Here is a 7218-nt window from a genome sequence, read left to right as displayed (position 1 = left end):
CACGAAACTGCAAATCTTTAAGTGTTAATGCATGCGACCGTCTACTTCTTTATTTCTGGTGATTCACACTCTGAACTTTATAAGTGGGCCTCAACTTCCTATAGATCAATTTCATAATTTTCCACAGAAATACACATGTGTGAAAAGTGTCTTAAAGCAACAGTTTGCTTACTTTGATAAGAAAGCATCAGCTAAAGTTATTGCACATGCAAGCATTATTGATGAAGAACAGAGTGGATGGATCATTCTCATATGTAATGTTACTGTATGGGAGCATCAGCACAGAGAGTGAATTAAGGGAAGTCAGAAACAGACTGGTTGTTTTAATGAATGTAAATCATAGGCGTCGATTTCGGTGGAAATGGTGGGTACCGTCTTTTTCAACCTTGGCAAAATTTGTAGTGCAGATGTTGTGTTGTGTGTAGATATGGTCAATTGTACTGGGAATTAAATCAAAATATAAGCAAAAAGGCATAGCGACACAGTAGGGATGGGACGGTATGAAAATTTCATATCACGATTATAGTGTCCAAAATTATCGTGATTATCAATATTATCACGGTTTTGTTAAAATTAGATGAAAGTGTTCAAAAAGAACTGATGCTCACACTGAAAACATTTCAACAAGTTTTATATTTGAAAATCAACAAACAACAAATAAAACAAGCAGCTCTATGCAGTTTTTTAAGCAAGATTCTAGTCTGTGCCATTTCCTTCTTTATAATGACCGTCGTCAATAGCAACGCATTGTTACACGGCGCACATCCATGTATCACAACGGACGCGCGCTCTTGTTTCATTCAAATACAACTTGCCGTCTTGCGTCTCCCGTTTTATCGGAGTTGATTTATTGTTTACAGAGTTTGATAATATTGTTGTGATCATCTTGTCTGGACGATTGTTTTGTACGCTGTACAAAATGGATTTATAAACGAGTAAGATTTAAAACATTAATCTCAATTCAATATGTCCCCGTTTATGTGGTAAAAATAAAATCGGTGTAACAAGTGTACAATGAAACTATACATTACTATCCCTTAAAATGTCACTCTTAATAATAGTCTTGCTTGAAGTTGTTCGTTCGTCTTTGGCTCAAAGCCTTGCTGCGAACTTTTCTTCGCGGAAGCTTCATGTCTATTTTTAGTGGGTGACATAAAATATTTCAACTCAAAACAACATTTCGTGCCCAGTTATTTCCCAGACGTAGTTTTGTTATTGAGGTCAAAGTTAACTTGCCTTGCGTTCGCTATACAACAGTGGGTGATGGTCACACAAGACGACTCGGAAGATCTGAAGTGTTTCTATTGCAGCGACTTTTTGTTCAGCAGACAGGGTGACCATCCTCGAGTAAGTTTCCCTCAGGACTTTTGTCAAAGCCAAAATATGACCACACCTCAGATTTCGTCCTCTTAAAAGGCTGAAAAATCTCCCGAACATGAAAAATCTCACTGCCTTCCGCCATTCCCTCTCGAATAATAAAAAAAAACATTGCGCGCTGCGCCTGCGTCAGACTGTTGCTGGCTTGACAGGATTTACAGTGAGTTGTTAAAATCGCGATAATCAAACACGGTTTTAATGATAATTACATTTTAAACGATAATACTAACCGTCAGTATATTTTATCGTGGTTTATCGTGAAACCGGTAATCGTCCCATCCCTACGACACAGTTTCCCACTGAACTTCAACATGTAGCCTATGGTAGGACAGACCTATTTTCCTTGGGACATTCTAGAACGCTTAACGAGAAAAAGCTTTACGTGGTTTAATGTACTTAAACAACGATCACCAAATTTCTCTCTCATATTGCTCATCATAACCACTTAAAACTGTCAAAAAATCTAACCAGAAATTTGGTGATCACTGATCGACGTTTAGGCACATTAAACCGTTAAGCTTTTTCCTATAATAGCCTCAATGAAGCAGAAAAGTTTAATGTCAGATAACGTCCTTAATAATTGGAATTTGGGTTCGATTTTTGACCGTTTTTAGTGGTTTTGAGGAGCAATAGAGAGAAATTTGGTGATCGTTGTTTAGGTTTATTAAACCATGAAAAGCTTTTTCACGTTAGGACTTATATAAAAATCCCATGAGAACCGAGGGGAGTCGACCCACAGCCGCTCTGCTGCTGAAAATGTAAAGCAGAAACGCTTAATGTCAGATAACGTGGACTAATTGGACTTTGGGTTCGAGTTTTTGACTGTTTTCAGTGGTTATGAGGAGCAATATGAGAGAGAAATTTGGTAATCATTGTTTAGGTACATTAAACCACATAATATTGTCAACATGGAGGCCTACTTACCCTACATTGGACGTCGGATAGACGTGCAGGTCATGTCTATATTGGGTCCGTCGGTCTATTCGACGTCCAAACTAGGTCCACTATTTGTTGACGTTCAACATTTGACCTTTGAACTGGGTAATTTTTTTGGACCTCATTTGGACGTCTATGACAGGTGCAAGAAATTTACATGATTAATATGCAATATTTTTTATTTACAAATACCAACATTGTTGTTATCAACATGATTAATACACATGAATACAGATTATTTATAATTATTTAAGATCATTTTCCAAAAACTCCATTTGATTGTCTCAGCTAGTGTTGCTTTCGTCAACGAAAATTATGACTAAATATCGTCGTCAACGAACCTTTATCACGTGACGAAAACGAGACGAGACGCAACGTAAATGCTGGTCATGTGACGATGACTATAACTAAATGTATAATGCAATATCGTTGACGAATAAAAACGAGACTAAATGTGGTTTACAAAATAAAAACTATGCTAAAATGTCTCTTCATTTTCGTTGACCAAAACGAGACGAGATGTTATTTAACGTTATTTCGTCTCGTTTACTTGCATTATTATTATGCAGCATTTCTGTTTCGTGTGTCACTTCAGGGGCTGCATGAGATCGCACTGCGCAGACGCAGGCGACTTCACATCCTCAAGCCCCACTCGCGGCATTATTTAGAAGATGCAGCTGCGCGAGTTACGGCTGTTTGACACATACTCCGTGTGTAGTGCGTATGCGGTGCGTGTTGCGGTGTGTATGCAGGAGCTGCACGAGCTATTTTGCTTTCACATGTGCTCCGTTTGCAGTGCGCAACTGATCTACGGCTGTACCACAATCACAACATTCATTCTCTATTTTTTATTTCAAATCAATATTTTTAGCCTACATCCATTATGTCGCGTTGTTGAGGTAGATACTGTGTGTAGATCTCTGCTCTGCTGTTATGCACGCACGCTCCTGGAGCGCATTGACGGACCGCATCCGCATGCATGTGAGCGCTCTAACCATAGGCTATACATGGGTGCGGGAAAAAATACGGAGCTATGTGTGAAACAGGCATTAGCATAAACGACAACAAACAAAGTTAAGTCTGACACAGAGAAAGGGATTCGTCTTTGGGAGAAAAAGAAGAAATGACATTTGGAAAAACTTTCATTTCATCATGTGTGTAGGCTACTTCTAACATGTTTGGCTGGTAAAATAAATATGTTGTAAATTCAAATCAGAGCATTTTCCGTGTCTGGAATGGATGTATTCTTGAGTCTATAAGGTAACAATAATATAATAAGATAACAGAAGATAAGATTGTTTGAAATGGGTTTGGCTAAAAGAAAATTTTGGTTTTGTCTATACAATAGGTAGGCCTACTTATAGGCTACTATATTGACTGACTGGGTTAAATAGAATACTAAAAAGAGTATTGAAAAAAATACAATTTTCATTGACTAAAACTAGACTATGTTTTTCTTCGACTAAACATAGACTACAATGTCATCAGTTTTCGTCGACTAAAACTAGACTAGACTAAAAAGAGTATGAATGTGACTAAAACTAATAAAAACTAAAATGACAGCTTGACACAAAGACTAGACTAAAACTAAAATTAAAACAGGCCGCCAAAAACAACACTAGTCTCAGCAGCAGGTGATAACTGGAGACGCAGACAAAGCTGTAATGCTGTAGCTCAAACAGTAGAGCGCTGGCGCTTGCAACACCAAGATCGGTTCGATTCCCAGGGAAAGCAAGAACTGATAGGAATGTAAATGTGTAATGCAATGTAAGTTACTTTGGATAAAAGCATCTGCCAAATCTACAACGTCTAAAGTTAGTCTAAATTTGATGTTGAAAAGACGTCCACAAACGACCACATTTGGTCCAACGGACGTCAACATTAGACGTGCAATAGACGTCGAAAAAAGACGTCACCTGGCGTTACAAAACAACCCTTCAGTGGACCGAAATTGGACGTCCAAAAATGTCACTCCGGCATCACATTGTGCAGTGGGATGAAGCAGAATAGTGGGTCATGTCTAATGCTTTTTGAAAACTTAAGGCTTTCTTCTTCATAAAACGAGTCAGACTTCACATTTCTGTATACATTTTTATTTGTTTACATTAGTAAGCTACAGGACATCGTCTTTCAAAACATGACCTGTGCGAAAGATAAAAAACAATTAATGCGTCATTTGTTCTGAAAATGCACTTCCGAATGCATCTCTATCCTCAGCACATTTCATACCACACTGATGCCCATGATGCAAATCATACGCTCACATAGTGTTTCTACAGTCACTTTGTGCTAAAGCTTTAAATTTAACTCACGAGGGACATTTAGGCATGATAGACACCAAACCGAATCTTCAAAGTCCTTGTCCAGCTTTATATGAGGAGCACTGCGGAAATTTGGTCAAATATACACTAAATGTCCTAAAACATGGAGGAACTCTTGAACCTTTATTTATAAAGACAAATACATATGACAAGTGGACAGCAGTAGTAATGTGAGATATATGTGTGTCTTAACATTCTGGAAACCAAAAATTGTCAACTGGTTTTACAGAGGGGATGCTTTTTTTTTTTCTTTTTTTTTTTATAAATCAAGCCCTGACAACAAACACTAAATATCTAGCCTGGGAAAACCCAGACGAACTTCCGGGAAATTTAGATTTGCTCTGCAAGTTAGTCTGGCGAAGAGCCCATTCAAGCTCATTTCCAATCTTTCCAAATTGAGGCACCAATCACAGATGTTGAGGCGGGCTTTACACGATGACAACGGTGGAGCAGATTTTGTACATTACATTCTGTACATACATGTACATTTTAAGAAGTTGAGAAGTATTTTTAAGAAGTAATACACCACGTTACAAGCTTACCTCCGTAATACTCGTACTACTCGTAATACCCATAATACTGGGGCGGCAGTGGCTCAGTGGTTCATGTAGGTTGTCTTCAAACCAGAAGGTTGGTGGTTCAATCCCGGTTCCACCTGACCAAGTGTCGAGGTGTCCATGAGCAAGACACCTAACCCCAGCTGCTCCCGGTGAGCTGGATGGTGCCTTGTATGGCTGACACCGCCGTCGGTGTATGAATGGGTGAATGTGAGGCAAAATGTAAAGTGCTTTGGTGGCCATTGGGTCTGTGAAAGCGCTATATAAATGCAGTCCATTTACCATTTACTCCTCCGAGCGGTATTCGGTCGACCAGGAGTGTTTGGCCGAAACTTTTTCAAATCCCTTGGTGTTTTTGACGGAGTAGACTCCCGTTGTCTTTTGTCAGCATCTGTCGATCCCGTCGCTTCCCCGTCTTTCTCGTCCTCTAACCATGACCTATACACTGGCAAATCGTGTTCTAGGCGAAAAATAATTGCCTTACACCGCTGGCAAATGCATTCAGAGCTTGATGTTTTCTGTTCGACCATAAATCCGAGATGTTTCAGTCGGTCTGAGATCATGGTAGGGCTGTCACTTTACGTTCGAAAATCGATTGCACAATCGATCGAACCAAGCAACACAAGTTTCGAAAAAGAAAATAGGGAATCGATTTTAACAGCCTTTTTTTTCTTTTTTTTTTTTAAATGTGTTTTAGGTGGACAGATCAATACAGGACACAGAACCTGGATGTTGGAAAATAACAATGTGTTTTCTGTTAACCAAATGCTTTTTAATATTCGCTATTACTTCAATGCAAGTGAACAAGCGCGCTGTTATGTGTTGCGTAGTGACGTGTGTGTTCAAGTAAGCCAGAAATGCGCAGATTCTGCAATACGCTGTATTTAATATATCATGAGGACTCACGAGTTGCGTATTTGTGTTAGATCCGCGCAGATTTGCCTTACACAAACTTCCCCAGCAAAGTGATTAAACATAGAAACACGCCAGATTGGCTCGTGATTTGACAGCGTTTCCCGCCAAAGTTCATTTTTACCCGCATTTGGCACGTTGGAGGGTGTTAATCTCAATCCCTGAATGTTGCACTCCTGTTTGTCATTGTCCACGAAACTTCACACCAATAAATCATCAGAAATATTGCTGACTTGCGCGTCTCAAGCGCCCTCTTTACGCGAGGCCTAATGCCTGTTAGTTGTCCGTGGATTTGCCTATATTTTGTGTTGAAAATGGAAACGTCTTTAGACATGGAAAATCGATTTTACAATCGATTCAATGAACACATGTCTCAAAACACTTTTTTCACAAAAGTGACAGCTATTAGGTTTTTCAAAATTTTGCAAAAATGTTGGTGGAGTGGCGGTGGACATATTTCTTTTACAAAAACGGCAAAAGTTGTCAGAAGCCTTTGATCTTCCTCGAAATCACAAACAGAGAATTTCTCCTCGTGCCGCGGTAATTCCAGCTCCAATAGCGTATACTAAAGTTGCAGTCGTTAAAAAGCTTGTAGTTGCTCTGCATACGTCATCTCCTTCATCGCTCTGATTGGTTTTAGGTCTATCCAATTGTGCTCAGAGGCATTTGAGCGATGTCCGTTGGTGACGCCCCTTTGGAAATGAGCTGTCAATGAACCTTCCCCAGACCCTAACTCAGTTACGACTGAGAAGGGTCTGGTTTTAACCAGGCTAATAAATATCTTGCATAGAAGGAGAAACCGTGTTTTATATGGACCAACAAATAAATAAAAAAGAAAAGAGAGTGGTTTACTTAAATTAGAGTTGTGCCGAATTATGTGACCAGACACACAATGCAACCCTGCAGGGTTATATAGGATTTGGATTAGAATTAGCTTTTTTTAGATTAGATTTTTTTTAATGTAATTTGTTACTTTAATTTGATAATCGTGTACCTCAGTATATGCTAGGGCTATCTTCATACTAATTCCCTCGTGGTATATTTGCATGCAATGAGTCTGTGTTTGTGCAAAAAATGACTTTATTATACACACAGCAGTTCAACAATCAGATTTT

This window comes from Rhinichthys klamathensis, unplaced genomic scaffold (genome assembly GCF_029890125.1).
Source record: "Rhinichthys klamathensis goyatoka isolate OS25496 unplaced genomic scaffold, OSU_Roscu_1.1 h1tg000318l_1, whole genome shotgun sequence".
In the NCBI taxonomy this organism is placed as follows: Eukaryota; Metazoa; Chordata; class Actinopteri; order Cypriniformes; family Leuciscidae; genus Rhinichthys; species Rhinichthys klamathensis.
This window is presented reverse-complemented; position numbering follows the sequence as displayed.